General features: G+C 44.9%; 1 protein-coding gene across 1 annotated transcript in view; it reads left to right on the plus strand.

Moving 5' to 3' along the window:
• The window catches only part of LOC124552591 (corticotropin-releasing factor-binding protein), a 1,062,428-nt gene that overhangs the window by 164,856 nt on the left and 875,117 nt on the right, over nucleotides 1–22,455 (plus strand). The gene's annotated exons all lie outside the window — the stretch shown is intronic.

Here is a 22,455-nt window from a genome sequence, read left to right on the forward strand (position 1 = left end):
CAGTCGGCAGCTGAGGGTTTCACTTAGTCATCATTTATTCCAGGGAAAAGCTGCACCATCAACAACAGTAATCTGTTCTTTCGAGAACAGTTACTGTCTTCATATATATATAGTTTCAACATGTTTGTATCAGGTCTGCTTTTTGTCTGTCTGTTCCATATTAATTTTATAGTTGATTTTAAGTAAGTTTCCTCAAGAGCTAGAGACTTGAAAGTTTCAATATAGCACTGGACTGGATGACAACGCAGTATTAACACGCTTTCTTGTCCGGTGTGTGTGGCGGCGGTATTATGTTTACCATTATAATTTCCCGATGAGTTAGAGACATGAAGCTTTTAACATAGATCTAGGCTCGATGACAATGCAGTATTAACGCGCTTTCTTGTCTGGAGTGTGGCGAATGGTACTTTGTTTACCACTGCTATTTCCTCCTTTCCGTTCAACTTGCGAATGGTCCGTGGTATGAACGGTTGCTGGTAAGTCCCTTTATGAGCTCGATTCTTCCTTATTTTACCTCAGAGTTCTTTCCGTGAGATGGTCGTAGGAGGAAGCAAAGTATTGGTTGACTTAGGTGAACAGAAATCTCTTTTATAATCTCATCAAAATGTTTTTTAATCAATTCAAAAATTTGACACACATGTACTTCAAAGCAGAAAATTGTTATTTAAATAAAAAGAATTCCTAATGTAATCCGTTTTTAAAACTGACTAAAATATATCAAATTATCCTAGCCCCATACAGATTCCTTACACCATACGGATAGTTCTGATAATTTGTGCATGTGAATTATTAATAGATACGAAAATACTTCTAGAATTTAAAATGAAAAACGTGGCGAGCATACAATACATAATTGATGCATGAATAGGCCATATCCTTATTGTTATCTATTCCATATGCCACACGTTTCCAGTCATAACTCACACAAGCATTTTCATAGCTACTATAAATTCTAGAGCCCAAATTTTCAAGACTATTTGTGTGGAATGAGGAATCTGTGGGAGGGTAGGAAATACTATTTGATACTTTTTAGTCTGTTTTAAATACTTGTTACATTAAGTTGTTTTCTATTTAAATAATTATTTTTATACTCAAATAACAAAACTTGTGCCCTACTTCCTGCGTCTGATACCCATATCAAATTCCTCTTGAATTATCTCGCGTACACTGTGTTATCCCAGAAGCGTGTATTTCATGTTGTAAGTTAAAATAGCATTGAGCTACCACCAGCTATGCTTTGCAGCGGCAAAGTACCGGTTGTTTCGGAAAGAATATCTGGATTATAAGGCTTTGTAGCATTTATTACATTTAACATAGTTACAATTGATACATGAAAGAGAAACTCAAAACACTTTTGTTTGTATACCTGCGTTGCAAGCTCTACAGCCATCAGACCAGGGATTATGTGCCAACATCGCAAACGAAATGTTGCTGCATGACAGTGTAGATTTTCTAGACGTCTTCAGTGACGAATAGTCATTACAAACAAATGCACACAATGTGCCCGTATGACAGAAAATTCCCATGAGATGGGACAGCTGCAACGAGGCACCCCTAAATTTATTTTTATTCTGTTTCACTTATTTTGTACCACATTCCAGTGGATAGTTCAAGGGCGCTTCGTTTTTCGGTGAAGCAACTGTAACTGGTGTTTCATATCTTGGTGCTCTAGATCTATGGCTCTCTTCCCAACTGGAAAAAGCTGAACGGCAAAACTTTATTCGGCACCAAGACGGTGCGCTGCTTCATTGGCGCAACCAAATACATGACTAATTAAGCATTGCTTCAACCCCCGGGTTCTTTCAGATCCCAAGGCCCTTTTTATCTACAAAGAAACAGTTTTAACGTCGACTTTTAAGCTTCTCGTCCTCCAGATATGCTTGTTATGCACTTTTTATAGCACTTCCAGATACAAGAGTAGGTGCAGTGGTTTCCTGAAGTGCCATTTTAATCATCTTCACATTCATTAACATCCGCCTCCTCTCCAACCTGCATATCATCCCGTCGCCTCACTCTCATATCCGTTTCTAAAAACTGATTCACTATCACTCGTATGTATATCTTCCAAAATCTGCACGAGCTTGCAGCTTCTTTCAAAGCGTGTATCGTCATCCATTACTTATAAAGCATAATACCAGGTGTAATTTCAACAAAGCGCCGTTCCTAACTACGAATTTTTTTCCAACAACACATATGTATGCATCTACCACGCATTGTTTACAACAATGGACATATAATTATTACCTGAGAGAGCGCATTATTGCTAAGTTTTCATTTTCATAATAAATTTGAAGTACACTCCTGGAAATGGAAAAAAGAACACATTGACACCGGTGTGTCAGACCCACCATACTTGCTCCGGACACTGCGAGATGGCTGTACAAGCAATGATCACAAGCACGGCACAGCGGACACACCAGGAACCGCGGTGTTGGCCATCGAATGGCGCAGCATTTGTGCACCGCCGCCGTCAGTGTCAGCCAGTTTGCCGTGGCATACGGAACTCCATCGCAGTCTTTAACACTGGTAGCATGCCGCGACAGCGTGGACGTGAACCGCATGTGCAGTTGACGGACTTTGAGCGAGGGCGTATAGTGCGCATGCGGGAGGCCGGGTGGACGTACCGCCGAATTGCTCAACACGTGGGGCGTGAGGTCTCCACAGTACATCGATGTTGTCGCCAGTGGTCGGCGGAAGGTGCACGTGCCCGTCGACCTGGGACCGGACCGCAGCGACGCACGGATGCACGCCAAGACCGTAGGATCCTACGCAGTGCCGTAGGGGACCGCACTGCCACTTCCCAGCAAATTAGGGACACTGTTGCTCCTGGGGTATCGGCGAGGACCATTCGCAACCGTCTCCATGAAGCTGGGCTACGGTCCCGCACACCGTTAGGCCGTCTTCCGCTCACGCCCCAACATCGTGCAGCCCGCCTCCAGTGGTATCGCGACAGGCGTGAATGGAGGGACGAATGGAGACGTGTCGTCTTCAGCGATGAGAGTCGCTTCTGCCTTGGTGCCAATGATGGTCGTATGCGTGTTTGGCGCCGTGCAGGTGAGCGCCACAATCAGGACTGCATACGACCGAGGCACACAGGGCCAACACCCGGCATCATGGTGTGGGGAGCGATCTCCTACACTGGCCGTACACCACTGGTGATCGTCGAGGGGACACTGAATAGTGCACGGTACATCCAAACCGTCATCGAACCCATCGTTCTACCATTCCTAGACCGGCAAGGGAACTTGCTGTTCCAACAGGACAATGCACGTCCGCATGAATCCCGTGCCACCCAACGTGCTCTAGAAGGTGTAAGTCAACTACCCTGGCCAGCAAGATCTCCGGATCTGTCCCCCATTGAGCATGTTTGGGACTGGATGAAGCGTCGTCTCACGCGGTCTGCACGTCCAGCACGAACGCTGGTCCAACTGAGGCGCCAGGTGGAAATGGCATGGCAAGCCGTTCCACAGGACTACATCCAGCATCTCTACGATCGTCTCCATGGGAGAATAGCAGCCTGCATTGCTGCGAAAGGTGGATATACACTGTACTAGTGCCGACATTGTGCATGCTCTGATGCCTGTGTCTATGTGCCTGTGGTTCTGTCAGTGTGATCATGTGATGTATCTGACCCCAGGAATGTGTCAATAAAGTTTCCCCTTCCTGGGACAATGAATTCACGGTGTTCTTATTTCAATTTCCAGGAGTGTATAAGTTGGCACAGTGGATAGGCCTTGAAAAACTGAACACAGGTCAATCGAGAAAAAGGAAGAGGTTATGTGGAACTATAACAAAAATAAGCAAAATATACAAACTGAGTAGTCCATGTGGAAGATATGCAACATAAAGGATAATGTAAGCTCAAGAGCGGCGTGGTCCCGTGTTTAGCGTGAGCAGCTGCGGAACGAGAGGTGCTTGTTTCAACTCTTCCTTCGAGTAAAAATTTTACATTCTTTATTTTCACAAAGTTATGATCTGTCCGTTCGTTCATTGACTTCTCTGTTCACTGTAACAAGTTTAGTGTCTGTGTTTTGCGACCGCACCGCATGCGATACAGGCATCCCATGTTGGTTGGACGTGAAGTGGGATGCCGAAGCAGCAGGCGCTACGATGTATGAAGTAAGCAGCCACAGCACAGTTACTACAATCAATTTCGACTGAAGAAACACGCTATATATATTTTTTTTCCAAAGCTCGTATCATACAAGGGTTAAATGACGTTTCTTGGATTGGCCGCTGGATGACAAAGCTTGTTTCGCACGATCTCCATGTCCACACACGATCTGACGCGATGAGACATTTCACCTTCGAGAGTTCATAATGGGCGATGTCTATGTGCCTCCGCTAGCAGCTTATTTACCCGGCTTCAGAGGCAGCAGTGTGGCAACAATTATGCCAGACGCACTGACCACGTTTTGGGAAAAATTCGCCTATGGACTCGATGTGTGCTGCCTGCCTAACGGTGCGCATAGTGAACACTTTTATGAGAAGCTGTTTGAGTTGCTCTTCCATTTGGTGCATTGCCTATAATTTTAAGCTGATTGTGATGAATGCTTGAAAGCCCTAAAACGCCGGTGTTCGTTTTGAAACAGCCGGTGCGTTGCTGTCGGTGCGGAGGAATAGCTTCGCGTGCGAATAAGTGAGTATGAGCGTTACATCACTAGTCCCTGGGGGAGGGGGGGGGGGGAGGGGGAGTTCTCGCAATGAGCAGTGGAGCGGGAAATCGATAGGGGCTGTCTGGGAGCCGGGCTGGGTAATTAGGGCTGTTTAGCGGGACCTTGCAGGAGCGGCGGCCGCGGCGCATGCCGAGCCTCAGGTGGCCCTACCATCGATCGCAGCAGCTGTCACACCACGTCTCACAAAGGCCTCTGGACGTCGTCACTTACCGGCCAGACCACTAGACCACAATCCCCACACCCCACCCCCAATGCCCTATCACTGATACTTGAAAAAAAGACGCCTGTCTATAAAACACCTTAAACCGTCCGATCACTTTGCAAATAGGTCACCTAGTGAGCTGGCGCAGTGGTTAGCACACTGGACTCCCATTCGGGAGGACGACGGTTCAGTCCCGTCGCCGGCTATCCTGATTTAGGTTTCCCGTGATTTCCCTAAACCGCTTCAGGCAAATGCCGGGATGGTTCCTTTGAAAGGGCACCGCCGATTTCCTTCCCCATCCTTCCCTCACCCGAGCTTGCGCTCCGTCTCTAATGACCTCGTTGTCGACGGGACGTTAAACACTAATCTCCTCCTCCTCCCCCAAAAAGGTCATTGTGTAAAACATATCACCTTAAGCGCGTGAGCCTTATATGCGGAGCATCATATCTAAACGTATTACAGTACTGGCCATTAAAATTGCTACGCCACGAAGATGACGTGCTACAGACCCGAAATTTAACCGACAGGAAGAAGATGCTCTGATACGCAAGTGATTAGCTTTCCAGAGCATTCACGTAAGGTTGGCGCCGGTGGCGACACCTACAACGTGCTGAGATGAGGAAAGTTTCCAACCGATTTCTCATACACAAACAGCAGTTGACCGGCGTTGCCTGGTGAAACGTTGTTGTGATGCCTCGTGTAAGGAGGAGAAATGCGTACCATCCGATTTCAACTTTGATAAGGTGGGATTGTAGCCTATCGCGATTGCGGTTTATCGTATCGCGACATTGCTGCTCGCTTTGGTCGAGATCCAATGACTGTCAGCAGAATGTGGAATCGGTGGGTTCAGGAGGGAACAGAACGCCTTGCTGGATCCCAACGGCCTCGTATCACTAGCAGTCGACATGACAGGCATCTTATCCGCATGGCTGTAAAGTATCGTGCAGCCACGACTCGATCCCTGACTCAACAGATGGGGACGTTTGCAAGACAACAACCATCTGCACGAACAGTTCGACGACGTTTGCAGCACCATGGACTATCAGTTCCGAGACCACGGCTGCGGTTACCCTTGACGCTGCATCACAGACAGGAGCGCCTGCTATGGTTTACTCAACGACGAACCTCGGTGCACGAATGGCAAAACGTCATTTTTTCGCATGTATCCAGGTTCTGTTTACAGCATCACGATGGTCGTATCCGTGTTTGGCGACATCGCGGTGAACGCACATTGGAAGCGTGTATTCGTCATCGCCATACTGGCGTATCACCCGGCGTGATGGTATGGGGTGCCATTGGTTACACTGACGGCACTTTGAACAGTGGACGTTACATTTCAGATGTGTTACGGCCCGTGGCTCTACCCTTCATTCGATCCCTCCTAAACCCTACATTTCAGGAGGATAATGCACGACCGCGTGTTGCAGGTCCTGCACGGGCCTTTCTGCATACAGAAAATGTTCGACTGCTTCCCTGGCGACCACATTCTCCAGATCTCTCACCAACTGAAAACGTCTGGTCAATGGTGGCCGAGCAACTGGCTCGTCACAATACGCCAGTCACTACTCTTGACGAACTGTGGTATCGTGTTGAAGCTGCACGTGCAGCTGTACCTGTACATGCCATCCAAGCTCTGTTTGACTCAATTCCCAGGCGTATCACGGCCGTTATTACGGCCAGAAGTAGTTGGTCTGGGTACTGATGACTCAGGATCTATACACCCAAATTGCGTGAAAATGTCAGTTCTAGTATAATATATTTGTCCAATGAATACCCGTGTATCATCTGCATTTCTTCTTGGTGTAGTGTAAATGCAACCGAGGTCATAATACAGTTTCATGCGTTTTCACCCCAGTTGTGGCAGCTCCATAACGCTGTTGCGTCAGATCGGGTTATTTCGTACTCTGTCCTATGGTAAATGTAGTACTGTAAAAAAACATGAACCGGATCAAATGATATTATCCACACCGCAGCCCACAGTTCAATAGATACTGTGTTAAAGACATGTTTCCCAGCCGACGTTACTAGCCCGCTGTTCTGTTGGCTGTTGCCACTTTTTTGATCTTGCAATAGCGATGGGAAAACGCGATCGTTTTAACCGATACTGGTTAATGAATAATGGGTATCTTTCGGTATTTGTTTGGTCACAGTTGTAACAGGGGTTGTTACTTTCTACTAATTACTAGATTTAAAAAAAGAAATATCTAATAGCCGCAGTGGCAGGGCTAAAATTTTTCGTTTTCGAATAAAATATTTTTAAATAACGAGTAATTTTTATTCGAAAATTTGCACGGCTTTGAAGTATTGCGTTATTATTGAAAACTGAGAAAGCGATCAGGGCTAGTTTAATAACAGTGCCGAGAGAAGTGGTGAACAGACATGCGGCTTAATAGTTAGTGCAGCATTGCAGTGACGCTACTGTACCTCTCAGCATGCCGCGCGGCCTGTTAGAAGGTAAGCGTCTACACGCGGTCTGCGAGACTTGGCTGATCAGATCTATGTGGTAGTTTCTCATCGTAGGACACAAGTTGTATTCCAGGTTGCCATCATCCCTAGTCTGGAAGTATGTTACAAAGTGCTGTAGCAGTTGCGTATAATTTTCAATTTGCCTTAAAAGATTAAAAACGGGAGAAAAAACGAGCAGAAAACTGAAAACTTAACAGTTCATTCATACACTACCTGATACAAAGCATCCGGACACACCCGAAAACGTACGTTATTCACATTAGGTGTATTGTGCTGCCGCCTACTGCCAGGTACTCCATATCAGAGACCTCAGTAGTCATTAGACATGTGAGAGAGCAGAATGGCCGGCCCGAGTGGCCGAGCGGTTCTCGACGCTACAGTCTGGAACCGCGCGACCGCTCCGGTCGCAGGTTCGAATCCTGCCTCGGGCATGGATGTGTGTGATGTCCTTAGGTTGGTTAGGTTTAAGTAGTTCTAATTTCTAGGGGACTGATGACCTCAGAAGTTAAGTCCCATAGTGCTCAGAGCCATTTGAACCAGAGCAGAATGAGGCGCTCCGCGGAACTCACGGACTTCGAACGTGTTGAGGTGACTGGGTGTTCCTTGTGTCGTACGTCTGTACGCGACATTCCCACACTCCTAAACATCCCTACGTCCACTGTTTCCTATGCGATAGTGAAGTGGAAACGTGAAGGGACAGGTACAGCACAAAAGCGTACAGGCCGACCTCGTCTGTTGGCTGACAGAGGCCGCCGACAGTTCAAGATGGTCGTAATGTGTAACAGGCAGACATGTATCCAGACCATGACACAGGAATTCCAAACTGCATCAGAATTCACTGCAAGTACTGTGACAGCTAGGCGAGAGGTGAAAAAACTTGGATTTCGTAGTGGAGCGGTTGCTCATAAGCCACACATCAGGGCGGTAAAAGCCAAACGACGCCTCGCTTGGTGTAAGGAGCGTAAACATTGGATGTCTGAACAGTGGAAAAACGTTGTATGGAGTGAAGAATCACGGTACGTAATGTAGCGATCCGATGGCAGGGTGTGGGTATGGCGAATGCACGGTGAACGTCATCTGCCAGCGTGTGTAGTGACAACAGTTTCGGAGGCAGTGGTATTACGGTGTGGTCGTGGTTTTCATGGAGGGGCTTGCACCCCTTGTTGTTTGGCGTGGCGCTATCACATCACAGGTCTACATTGATGTTTTAAGCACCTTATTGCTTCCCGCTGCTGAAGAGGAATTCGGGGATGGCGATTGCCTCTTTCAACACGATCGAGCAACTGTTCATAATGCACGTCCTGTGGCAGAGAGGTTACACGACAATAACATCCCTGTAATGGAGTGGCCTGCACAGAGTTCTGACCTGAACCCTATAGAATACCTTTGGGATGTTTTTGAACGCCGACTTCGTGCCAGGCCTCACCGACGGACATCGACAGTTCTCCTCCGTGCAGCACTCCGTGAATTATGGGCTGCCATTCCCCAAGATATCTTCCATCACCTGTTTGAACGTGTGTCTACGAGAGTGGAAGCTGTCATCTAGGTTAAGGGTGCGCCGTCACCATACTGAATTCCAGCGTTACCAATGGAGGGCGTCACGATCTTGGAAGTAATTTTCAGCCAGGTGTCCGGATACTTTTGATTACATAGTGTAGCTGGTGTCCCTGCGTAACATGCCTTTATGTGCTTGTAGTTGTTGAATATGAACAAATTAACACCAAAAATAGAGCTGTTAAAGCTCAGTTTTCACCCTTTATCACTGACTATTCTTAACGTTCAGTTAGTCGTACCAGTATGACCTCAAGTTAGAACATGATTTTTGAGCAGAGTTTCAAAAAATTAAAATCGGGGGGGGGGGGGGGGGGGGATACTGGTAATTTTTTTTTTTTTTTTTTTTTGGTAGTAGTCAGCTACTTACGACTACGATAAAAGGTGGACAGACCAAGTTTTCTTCTATTTGCCTATTTAATATTTTGATTCTGAGTACATCGAATCTGATGGAGTCAAAATTTTTTCAATCTTTCTCCATTTCCTGCGTGTATTTCAGAAAAATAACAGCAATAACAAAATAGAAAACTAGTTATTTCAGAAACCGGTTATTTTGCGTGGTTATAACAGTCTGATTGAACTGGCATTGAAAATACCCATTGCAAACGAAAACCGGTTGTTTCAGCGATAACTGCTATCCCTCTCTTGCAGCTAAAACTGTGGTGTTGATTGTCACCGTGATCTTTCGCTCACCAAGTAGGCCTATTTGACCATGGGAGAGGGAACTAAAGGAAGTAGGATGAGAATTAAAACACACACAATAAACATCGTCCAAACAGGGTTTGAAGGCTCAACGATACCGAGCGACCACCATGTCATCCTGTTCTGAGGCGTTACTAGATGCGGATACAGAGGGGGGTGTGGTCAGCACACCGCTCTCCCGGCCGTATGTCAGTTTTCGTGACCGATGCCGCTACATCTGAATCAAGTAGCTCCTCAATCGGCCTCACAAGGGCTGAGTGCACGCCGCTTTCCAACAGAACTTGGCATTTGTAGCCATTTAGACTATTTTTCGACCTTGACCGACTCAAGAAATATGTGAAAGTTTTTTTTTTAAATTACCGCTACCAGTCACAAACTTTGCCAACTATTGTATTACTTATTTATTTAGCGACATGTTCCGAGATAATAGCTCATCTTCAGGCTAAATGGCGTTACAAGAACAATTTATTATTGTTAAGTTGTTCGTGTAATGCAATTTAACCTGAAGATGAGATATTACCTCGAAACATGTCGTTAAACAAATAAGTAATACAATAGTTGGCGCCGGCCGGAGTGGCCGAGCGGTTCTAGGCGCTACAGTCTGGAACCGCGCGGTCGTTACGGTCGCAGGTTCGAATCCTGCCTCGGGCATGGATGTGTGTCATGTCCTTAGGTTAGTTAGGTTTAAGTAGTTCTAAGTTCTAGGGGACTGATGACCTTAGAAGTTAAGTCCCATAGTGCTCAGAGCCATTTGAACCATTTTTGAATAATACTTGGCAAAGTTTGTGACTGGTAGCGGTAATTTAAAAAAAAAAAAAACTTTACATTGTACTTAGCAGACACGTATGGTGACCCATCCAAGTGTTAGCCGAGCTCTACAGGTCTGCCAAGAACCGGTGTTACCACCGCAGAAAGGCTTTTAGCAGAATGAGAATTATGGCTGCGAAAATTAATAGATACCTGATGCACTTTTTCCAATGAAATCTGTAACGTCGGTGCACTGATGCGTTATTTGTGGGAAAGACTGCATAAATACTTGTTTTTCTACTTCGATTGAGCTTTGTTACATGTAGTTATGACCAGAGGATACCCATTTCGCTTTAGGTACTTCAAACGAGACCCACGTTCTGATGACTTTCGGTCGCGTCGTAATCGCAAAGAAGGCAGATTCAAGCGTGCAAGCATCCCAGTATTCTCCCTGGAAAAAACAAAAAATATGTAGTTTACAATGTACCGGACAAAATGGAACAAGATCACAGACTCCGTTACACGATGGAAGTGACATCTATGAAATCTGGGGGAACTGGAAAGCATCACGTAGGACAGGGCAGTTGAAATTCCATTGTTGTGTCATATGGGGGGGTCCGTCACATTGTTGTTTATAGTACTGCTACCAAAGCGTTAGATTGTTATGCTGTTTTCGAGACTTCATGATTATCCTGCGGTATACAGCTGAGTTACTCATTGTTACAGAATAAGAAGAGTCTGGCACTTGATCCTTCTCCTGTACGAGGAAGAAGGGCTACGTGCAAGACTGTAACACACCCATCTACCGTCAACATGTTAATGACTCTATCTTCTTGCGTCATGGCCTGTGTCCAACAATAAAAGAAATAAAAAATGGAAATGAACGTTCCAAATCGTATTTTGTGAAGAGATGATTCGATCAAAATTGTTCAGTGAATTGGTTCGAAACTTCTGGACTGCAATTTAAAAATTAAAATGGCGCCTTCACGCATTGGGAAATGATATCAATCACGAGAAATTCTGGAGTATGATTTAAATACCTAGGTTTTTCTTGCGAGAATTTTGATATACTTCATTTGGTTAGAAAGCGAAACTTTTGTCCGCTTCCCGTAAAATTATGATCTATGCACTTGATACGATTTGAAACGATGATCCTCATACGTTTGAAGACGTAAAATTCTAATTATTTTGCTTTCATTATTTTACGATTATTGCTGCGCACGCTAGTGAAAACTGCGAAGCACACCTACTTCCTTGCATTATTTCGTGGGGTTGGTAACGGAGCAAAAAATTTGACGAGGACTGAAATTGTATGAGGAGTTTTTCACAGTTGCTCTCATTATGAAACACTGTTTGAGAATGCTCTGGGTAATTTGCGGTTAGTTTTAGGAAAAGCTGCTTTATGACGGAGCTTTACACCTCCAAAGCTACGTGTCGTTTAGTGATATGAGCTCATCGGAAAAAAAAAAATTTACCTCAGTGCGCACGCACAGATGAGTCTTTCAGCGTTTGCTGCCTTTACGTAGCGATCAGTGACATATTTTTGTTTGAAGAGGACCTAGTACGTATACAAGGTAAATGTAAGGACGCGACGGAGTGGCAAAAATGGGCGATAGTGTGAGATCGTGCTCACGGCCATACGGTGTGTGAAGTTGCTGGATTTCTGTTTTGCGGCGGATTGTTCAACGTTGTTTACAAGCAGTGGTTCAAATGCTTCTGAGCACTATGGGACTTAGCATCTGAGGTCATCAGTCCCCTAGAACTTAGAACTACTTAAACCTAACTAACCTAAGGACATGACACACATCAATGCCCGAGGCAGGATTGGAACCTGCGACTGTAGCGGTCGCGCGGTTCCAGACTGAAGCGCCTAGAACCGCTCGGCCACTCCGACCGACAAGCAGTGGTATTACACACGAAACGCGACATGACGATTGTGGTCAGAAGAAGATCCAGACAAAGAGGGACCAGAGGAGCGTTTCACGGCTTCTGAATTAAAAGCGCTTCCAAAGCCGACAGGAATCGCTGCAGGCAATGATTAAGGTCAACCCTCACCTGTTACAGTATGGTAGATTCGCAGACAGCCCTCGGCATGCGTGGGGGGAGCGGTAGCAGCGGAGTTTCTGGGCAGGTCTTGTCGCGAAAGTGCCGTTCTAAACGGAAGCCTCCACTCATGTTTGTTGTAAATACACTACTGGCCATTAAAATTGCTACACCACGAAGATTACGTGCTACAGACGCGAAATTTACCCTACAGGAAGAAGATGCTGTGATATGTAAATGATAAGCTTTTCAGAGCATTCACACAAGGTTGGCGCCGGTGGCGACACCTACAACGTGCTGACATGAGCAAAGTTTCGAACCGATTTCTCATACACAAACAGCAGTTGACCGGCGTTGCCTGGTGAAACATTGTTGTGATGCCTCGTGTAAGTAGGAGAAATGCGTACCGTCACGTTTTTGACTTTGATAAAGATCGGATTGTAGCCTATCGCGATTGCGGTTTATCGTATCGCGACATTGCTGCTCGCGTGGGTCGATATCCAATGACTGTTAGCAGAATATAGAATCGGTGGGTTGAGGAGGGTAATACAGAACGCCGTGCTGGATCCCAACGGCCTCGTATCACTAGCAGTCGAGATGACAGGCATCTTATCTGCGTGGCTGTAACGGATCGTGCAGCCACGTACCGATCCCTGAGTCAAGAGATGGGGCGTTTGCAAGACAACAACCATCTGCACGAACAGTTCGAAGACGTTTGCAACAGCATGGACTATCAGCTCAGAGACTGTGGCTGCGGTTACCCTTGACGCTCCATCACAGACAGGAGCGCCTGCGATAGTGTACTCAACGACGAACCTGGGCGCGCGAATGGCAAAACGTCATTTCTTCGGATGAATCCAGGTTCTGTTTACAGCATCATGATGGTCGCATCCGTGTTTGGCGACATCGCGGTTTACGCACATTTGAAGCGTGTATTCGTCATCGCCATACTGGCGTATCACGCGGCTTGATGGTGTGAGGTACCATTCGTTACACGTCTCGGTCACCTCTTGTTCGCATTGACGGTACATTGAACAGTGGACGCTACATTTCACATCTGTCACGACCCGTGGCTCTACCCTTCATTCGATCCCTGCGAAACCCTACATTTCAGCAGGATAATGCACGACCGCGTGATGCAGGTCCTGTACGGGCCTTTCTGCATACAGAAAATATTAGACTGCTGCCCCGGCCAGCACATTCTCCAGATGTCTCACAAACCGAAAACGTCTGGTGAATGGTGGCCGAGCAAATGGCTCGTCACAATACGCCAGTCACTACTCTTGATGAACTGTGGTATCGTGTTAAAGCTGCATAGGCAGCTGTACCTGTACACGCCATCCAAGCTCTGTTTGGCTCAATGCCCAGGTGTATCAAGGCCGTTATTACGGCCAGAGGTGGTGGCTCTGGGTATTGATTTCTCACGATCTATGCACCCAAACTGCGTGAAAATGTAATCACATGTCAGTTCTAGTATAATATATTTGTCCAATGAATACCCGTTTATCATCTGCATTTCTTCTTGGTTTAGAAATTGTAATGGCCAATAGTGTATTATGTAATATGCATCAAACGCGAAATCGTAGCGACGTCTATTTTTATTCCACACTTTATCGAACACAGTATCTTATTTCCATGTGAACTTCACAATAACTATGACCATTAACGGGATGATGGGCACATCATGATGAACCTGACATATAAAGCTTTATGTAAGACAAAAATGAAACTTTCAACCTAATAGTTTGTGTAAAATCGTTTGAGAAAGACGGCAGGACGTGCACCTAGAGTCTGTCATCGCTCACCAGCGGAAAAGCGCAAAACACCTCTCGGCCTCCCCTTCGGGACAACAGAATGAACTCGCCCAGTGCTTTGGACGACAATTGGTTACTGGACGTCGGCCACTGTATCCTGCGCCGTCTACAGCGAGACAGCACTGCAATGTGAACGGTGTGCAGTGTCGGTCACCTCGCAAATGGCATTTCTCACAGACACACGAAAAGCGAGAAAAAGTTTCAAAAAGGTTTGAAATTCTGTGTAAGGTGTGTTCAAATTTGCTAAGTGCTCTCGTTCTCAAATAAAGGATGAGTATAGTGTGGGTAACCTGTGCTCCTTGCGGTACGTTGCGTTGCCTCTAGACATAGGCACAGTTAATAACCATAATACTTCACTTTTGCATTAAACCTTTCATGTAAGTTATGCCTTTTAATGGCTAAATTATGTCAGCATTTTAAATTGTTTGTTTCATTCAATAATTATTTGAAGTATTGAGACTCAAATTTCTGTTGATAATATCAACGTGCAACTGTGTTCTGGTGATGTGGTGACGGTTTTAGCTGTTCAGAAATATAAATGTTGTGACGATTCTTTCAGAGGACAGGTAAACAGTTGCTACACAAGTGTGCCTGCCGCTAGCCAGGCACGAACTCAGGAAAAGGAACCGAAAATACTCCACCAGTTTTCAGTACGACAGTGGTAGCTGTCGCAGAGCACGTCAAACAACTTATCTCACAGAGAAAAGAATCGAAATAAACTCTCACTGCTCATATTCGCCCGATTTGTCACCAAACCACTTACTGTTTTTTCCTTCTGTCAAAAACAAAGAAACAAACAAAAAGCGTGGAGACCACATTTCACCATCTCGAGAACGTGTTGAATCCTTCCAACACCATGATACCGACGTGAAAGCGGAATAAAAGGTTTCCATTGTTGGTTCAAACGAATGGAAATGTGTGTACAGTTTTAAAATGCGGCTAGTTCTAGAAGTAGGAAAAGGATTTGTACAAAAAAGGTTTTCTTGAATTATTTTTTGTAAGAATGTCAAAGACAGCAGTAATCAGTATAGCGGTTGGTTCTTTTGGGAACAAACGCTCTGTAATTTCAGCAAAGCAGACGGCGATGCAGAAAGTCAATCTACTAGTGCCTGCCGCTGAAGTAGAATGAGGTTCTGCCTGACGCTTTCGCGCTTGCTAAATGAAGCTGTAACTAGAGGCGCACCTCTCCTTTCAGACTTCCGCATTTGCTCTGTCAGTACAGCCTGGAACAAAGAAGGCAACGAGCCGTATTGAAATATTGGTAGAACAACGGGTTTGTAAATTACCATCTTCATCGGTGGACTACACTTCGTTAACACTCTTCCAACGAATCTTAGTGTGGCACTGCTTCATGTTGTAAACACTAGTTAGTTGTTTTCTGATGATGGTCCAGTTAGACGTAAACTCGTTCTAAATAAACAAATATTTATAGAACAGTAATTATTCTGTCATGAAGTGGCAGAAGGATCGATAAATCAGGTAATGTAATATTACTGGCGACAGTTATAATTAACAAGAAGTAATTGCACTTAGTCACTGTTTATCTGTATCTTCTATACTACTGTAACAAGACAATTAATTACTCACAGTTGTTATCGAAAATTTGGCAAAGTACTTGAGTGATCTACAATCTCTGACAATTAAGTTTGGTGAAGGAAGTCGGAACGGTCGATCAGGCAACACTGGCGACTCGCAACGCTGCACCTGCGTAGCGGCCGGTGTTGACAACCAGTGCCCACCGTAGTTCAGTTGAGCATTGGGGGTGTTTTCCGTGTTAGACCTGTTGGATGAGGTACTTGTTTAGTGCGTTAGTTCTGTACTGAGAACACAATGAGCGAGCAGTAGATCAAGACACTAAAAGGAACGCATGCAATGTGGGTGCATGTTTATGGGGATCAAGCACTGTGCATGAAGCGTGTGTGGGAATGGTTCACCCGCTTTAGAAGAGGCCGGGAAAGTGTTTCGGACAATTCCGGTAGCTGACCACCGGCTTCCGCCGTCGGTGACGAAACCATTGAAAAAGTGAGGACATTAATCACGAACGACTGTTGATTAACTGTGCGCATGATGGCGGATGAACTGCAGATGTACCATGAATCCATGCGACACATCCTTACCCAGGAGTTAGGGAAGAGGAAAACATTTCGTTTTGTGCCACATCACTTGACTGACGATCAGAAGCAGGCACGTTTAGAGGCTTCACAGGATTTTGTTGAAATGGTGGGTCTGACACCCAATTTCTTGAACCGTATTGTCACTGAGGATTAAACCTGGTGTCTCCAGTACAGCCCTGAAACGAAACGGCAAAGAATGGAATGGCGATCTCCGACAAAAGTCAGAACCGAAAAATCACGCTTCAAAACGATGATCATCACCTCTTTCAAGACATGATCAACAAGGGATTTCTACCTGAGGGAACGACATTCAACGCAGCACGGTATGTTGAAATCTTGACCCGTTTTATTGAATATCTATGCAGGATAAGACCCCAGTACACCCAGCAAGGTTCCTGGTTTTTTTGTTCACGACAACTCTCGCCCACACACGGCCGGTATCGTCAAACAACTCCTGGCAACGAACGAGGTGGTGTAACTTTAACATCCACCATACTCGCCGGATCTCAATCCTCCATACTTTTTCCTATTCCCTCGTCTCAACCTCGCTTTGAAAAGAAAGAGATTTCACTGTATTCCTGAATCCAACGAAACGTGACACAGCTTTTGAACACCATCCCATAGGAACACTTCGTGCGAAGTTTCCAGGACATGTATCATACAGCTCAGCAGTGCATAGTTATGGGAGTTGAGTATTTAGAAGGACAGTAAGGTAAGTGTAGTTCATAATTCATCTACATTAATGTTACAGGACTACTCACCAAACTCTGTCAGAGGCTGTAGTTCAAATTTTTACACAATACTGTAAAAACATACGCATAGATTTACACTACATATTTTCTAAATGAAAATGTACAGGTTTCCTGTTAAAACAGACTGTGTGACAGAAAATGCTGTGGCATTCTGTAAAAATATGTGGTTTCATTTTCTCTGTTGCCATCACTTTTAACTAAGATAACAGGACATATAAATAATTAGACAAAATATTTCTCCCAAATGCAAGGTGATTGGAAATGTTGCAACAAAATTCGAGGGGTTGTAGCGGGTGTCTTGAGGAAAAAATCGAGGACAGGAACTCGTGTCCGGAAACGGCATCCAACGACGCTACAGACCGTCGAAGTTATAGGTACCAGCGCCTGCCGGTAGGCCACCCCATCAGCAGCAAATGTGACTCTGTACACTGATGGGCCGCAAGCAGAACATCTCTCAGTGTTGTTTGTTATTCAGTGATCGTGACTGATTGCCATTATCGCCAGTGGAGAAAATGGAGCTACTTGCTGCGTACACAGGCATTGTCTCCTATGAATGTGATGTTGTGTTGCCTTAAAGGATAATGTTTGTATGCCGCGCGTGGTAGCTGCCCACTCTCAGGCGCCTTGTCGCAGCCCGTGCAACTCCCCTGTCAGAGGTTTGAGTCCTCCCTTGGTCATGGGTGTTAGTGTTGTCAATGCCCTAAGTTAGTTTAGTTAGTGTATAGGCTTAGAGACCGCTGACCTCAGCAGTTTGGTCCCATAAGACCTTACCACAAATTTCCAAATTTCCATGACATTTGTGGATACTGGCTCCTATCGTCAGTTTGTTCCTCAAGACATCCTCTACAACACCTCAAAGTTTGACACAACATTTCTGCGACACCCTATGTTTTCATTCTCCTTATGTATTATTTTTGTACAAAAACTGTGTACATGACAATCTGCTGTTTTGCTTTCATTCTAACTGTTGGTTTAACTGCAAACAAGAGAGTTGTATTTATAACTATCGTGTTATGTTTAGAATACTACACAATCTCCATCTTCTGAAATTTTATAATGCTACCCATTTGCAGATTAGTATAATGCAAAATACCATCATTGAAGCTACTTTCCTCACAGATGCAGCAGGTGGAGTGGTCTCTCTCATACACCATATGCCAATGGTCCCAGCTGATTTACCCATTCACTTTAACCAACTTCAGTTTCCAATTCAGGTTTCGTTTACAGTAACGATAAACAACGCTCATTCTCAGAGAGGGAGGTGGGGAGAAGAGATGGACAGATGGGAAATGGCCATAGGGAGAGGAAAGGAGGATACGGACAGAGAGAAGGGAGAATAAGCATATCCAATTACCATACATACTTAGCAATTTAAGAAGCATTGCCAGGTTCGCCAGTTACACGATAAAGTTCGCCAGTTACACGATAAATCCAACTTAACAATACATCTGTTAGAACAGTCATTAGTCATTTTCTCATTTGATTATGCCCACTTTCGAACATTTCCAGTGCACTTTATTGAATCTTAAATATGATACCATTCTGGGCAGGTAACATTTATCACCATGCACAGGCGATTTTTTTATCTTAAATACTCGAGCTACCAAACTTTCTACGTGTTTCTGTTCTTTGTGCAGTTTTTCTCATTACAGTGCTTTTCCATTTTTTCTTTTCTTTGTTTTTTTAAGTCGGTAAATTTCCATTTTACCTTACGTTCTTTCGTTTCCCCTCTCTAATTGTCTCAGTTTCGGAAGAATGACACCATTTCCTCTTGCGATTCCCTGTGCCTCCCTGTCGTGCCACGCTGCTGTGGTCTACCCTCTGGCACTTCCTCCAGAGTACTGCTGACCCTGTGCAAATGCTGGAAGGTCCCGCACTGCCGACAGCCTGTGCTCGTCTCCATAAAGAACCTGGCACTGCGCTCGACGTAGTACCTTCACAGCCTGCCTGTCCTCCTCTGGAGGCAGTGGCGTCAGTCGAGGAACGCTCAGACTGGCGACTTTTGGTACCTCCGTGCACTTACACGCGTTTCCAGATATTGCGGCTGTGTAACGGAAACCACAGTGAAAATGCAATGTAACTTTGTACAGATGTAATGGACAGTGTCTTCAGTTTGTACGTCGATCGCACCACGTCGCTCTTCTCAGTTTTGAGTGCACAGTGAGCGCGTAAAGATGCCTATCACAATAGTGTCTTCCGCGAAGTATGAATGCCTGCTGAGAGATTTCGCCTGATTTCATGCAACCCCACATAACTTAACTGTCATGCATTTCCTTCGTGCCAATTCTCGGCCACACTCTGCAGGGGCAATGAAGACGTTCTGCAATGTTTTCGAGGGCAAGTGTTTGATCAACCTGCTCCATCTGATTTTCATCTTTTCGCTTATGTGAACCACTGGCTATGAGTACAATATTTCGGCACAAATAGCGAGATGTAGACCAGCGTTGAAGAATGCTGGTAAGCAGAGGAGGCTGTACTCTATAACGGGGGTAATGCAGAGATTGTACAACGCTACGGGAGATATCTAAGTTGGAGCAGCGACTAGCAGAGAAGTAGCTGGAAGGCGTAGCTAACTTTTGCAAATAATTTATTTGACGAACTATCGGTCCTTAAGAAACGAATAGTCCTTCTACTACGTCAGTATCAACTGTCGACTTCATCCATGAAGCTCCATTGAAACTCATCCTGTATGTGGAATAAAAGTAGTTTGCTATAGAAAATATTCCAATATGGAATGATGAGTGAAGCTGTTACGTTTTCTGACGTGTGTTTCACTAGGAATATTTTTTTTTTCCTTGTGGTATGTAAGTGGTGGTTTTGGAGAGAAACATCCTGCTCCCCACACAGAAGGAAAAAAAAATTGATCGTACCTCCAGCATCACATACGTAGCAGCAACTACTTCCAGAAATATAACGAAATGCATGTGTATTTCTGTTCTAAGAGGGCTCAACTGATTAGTACAGCTTTTACTGGTCCTCATGGATTTGGACGGTGGCGCTCCGATCCGAAGTTAATTGCATCTGTGTTCATGGCAAACCGAATATGCTACACTTACTTTGCCCACAAATGAAATTTTACGAAATAGCTCACTTCAGTAATACACAGTATGTTGCAATCTAGAACAAATTACAAGGCACATATTTGCAAACCCGAACAACATTTGTGTAATGCAAATCTCACTCTAAAATGTCAGAAAAATCACAAAGCTTATACACGGTGAGTCACCTAACGTTACCGCTGGATATATTTCGAAAACCACATCAAATACTGACGAACCGATTCCACAGACCGAATGTGACGAGAGGGGATAGTGTAATTGGTTAATATAAACCATAAAAAAATGCACGGAAGTATGTTTTTTAACACAAACCTACGTTTTTTAAATGGAACCACGTTAGTTTTGTTAGCACATCTGAACATATAAACAAAGACGTAATCAGTGCCGTTTGTTGCATTGTAAAATGTTAATTACATCCGGAGATATTGTAACCTAAAGTTGACGCTTGAGTACCACACCTCCGCTGTTCGATCGTGTGTATCGGAGAGCACCGAATTACGTAGGGATTCAAAGGGAACGGTGATGGACCTTAGGTACAGAAGAGACTGGAACAGCACATTACGTCCACATGCTAACACATTTTTATAGGTCTTTTTCACTGACGCACATGTACATTACCATGAGGGGTGAGGTACACGTACACACGTGGTTTCCGTTTCCAATTACGGAGTGGAATAGAGTGTGTCCTGACATGTCAGGCCAATAGATGTTCAATGTGGTGACTATCATTTGCTGCACACAATCTCTGGCGTAATGAATGTCGTACACGCCGCAGTACATCTGGTGTAATGTCGCCGCAGGCTGCCACAATACGTTGTTTAATATCCTCTGGGGTTGTAGGCACATCACGGTACTGTGCTGTTCCAGTCTCTTCTGTACCTAAGGTACATCACCGTTCCCTTTGGATCCCTACGTAATTCGGTGCTCTCCGATACACACGATCGAACAGCGGAGGAGTGGTACTCAAGCGTCAACTTTAGGTTACAATATCTCCGGATGTAATTAACATTTTACAATGCAACAAACGGCACAGATTATGTATTTATTTATATGTTCAGATGTGCTAACAAAACTAACGTGGTTCCATTTAGAAAAACGTAGGTTTGTGTTAAAAAAACATACTTCCGTGCATTTTTTTTATGGTTTGTATTAACGAATTACACTAGCCCCTCTCCTCACGTTCGGTCTGTGGAATCGATTCGTCAGTATTTGATGTGGTTTACGAAATATATCCGGCGGTAAAGTTAGGTGACTCACCCTGTATAGAGTGATTTTTCCCCACAGTGTATAAACTCTAGGGATTCATCTATGATAGGATAAGGAACAAGAAAGGTGTAATGATCTAATGTTCGGAAAAGCATGCTAGAAACCATTCATTCAATCATACGTCCTTACAGCGTCTGCAGTCTAATTCGCGCTGTACCATGCAGCCACAGTAGCAGTGTTCCTTGTTTCCTCGTAAAGGATAGTATTGTTCCTCATACGTCATGCCGTAGTGCCATGTTCTGGCACAGTAATTGGTATTGTTGTGTCCAGTTCACTTCCCTTGATGACTCGCCCCGTAGTGGATGTGATACAGCGTTCTACACAGTGGTTCCGTATTCGAATCGAGAGCTTGCCGACATTGTGTTTACTTACGGAAAGGCAAACGGCAACGGGCGGCGGGCAGCAAGGTTGTATTAGGAGACCCGCCAACAACCACCACAGCATTCAATGACAGGGTAGTTTCAGGAAGCAGGAAATCATGAAGAACGTACCCGAAATGTTGGGACACCAGACCTGGGGAACATTTGATTATCACTGTGGAAGGCAGCCGCCGTGTCAGTAACAGGCAGTTGGGCCGCCAGTACCCGATAAGGCAGACGACCGTGTGGAACATTCTCCATGACAACTGTTACTACCCTTACCACATACAGCTTGTACAGGGCTTACTAGCGACAGACATTCCACGTCGGGAGCAGTTTCGTTACTGGTTTCTTCACCAGGCAACGACGGTTCCGCGATTACTGTCCTGCATCCTATACACACATCAGGCCACCTTCTAAACATTCTGCGTGGTTTCTGTCTGTTCTATATCGTGTCTCCCTACCACTTTCGCGCAACGATGCTCTGAGCGTGTTTTTTAGGGAATTGACTGGTCTGAACCTGGGGCCTGTTGCTGGTAAGGAGACGTCAGAACACACATGACATGTAGAGTTCAGAAGAGTTTAGTGAGACTAGCGATGATATAACCAAATACTTAATGATTTCAGCGTCAGCTCCACTGCACTCCCTGTAAAATAATCTTAATACTAACTAAATTTAGTGGAAGGGGTTCAAGGCTTTCCTA

The sequence above is a fragment of the Schistocerca americana genome, chromosome 10, assembly GCF_021461395.2.
Source record: "Schistocerca americana isolate TAMUIC-IGC-003095 chromosome 10, iqSchAmer2.1, whole genome shotgun sequence".
Taxonomy (NCBI): Eukaryota; Metazoa; Arthropoda; class Insecta; order Orthoptera; family Acrididae; genus Schistocerca; species Schistocerca americana.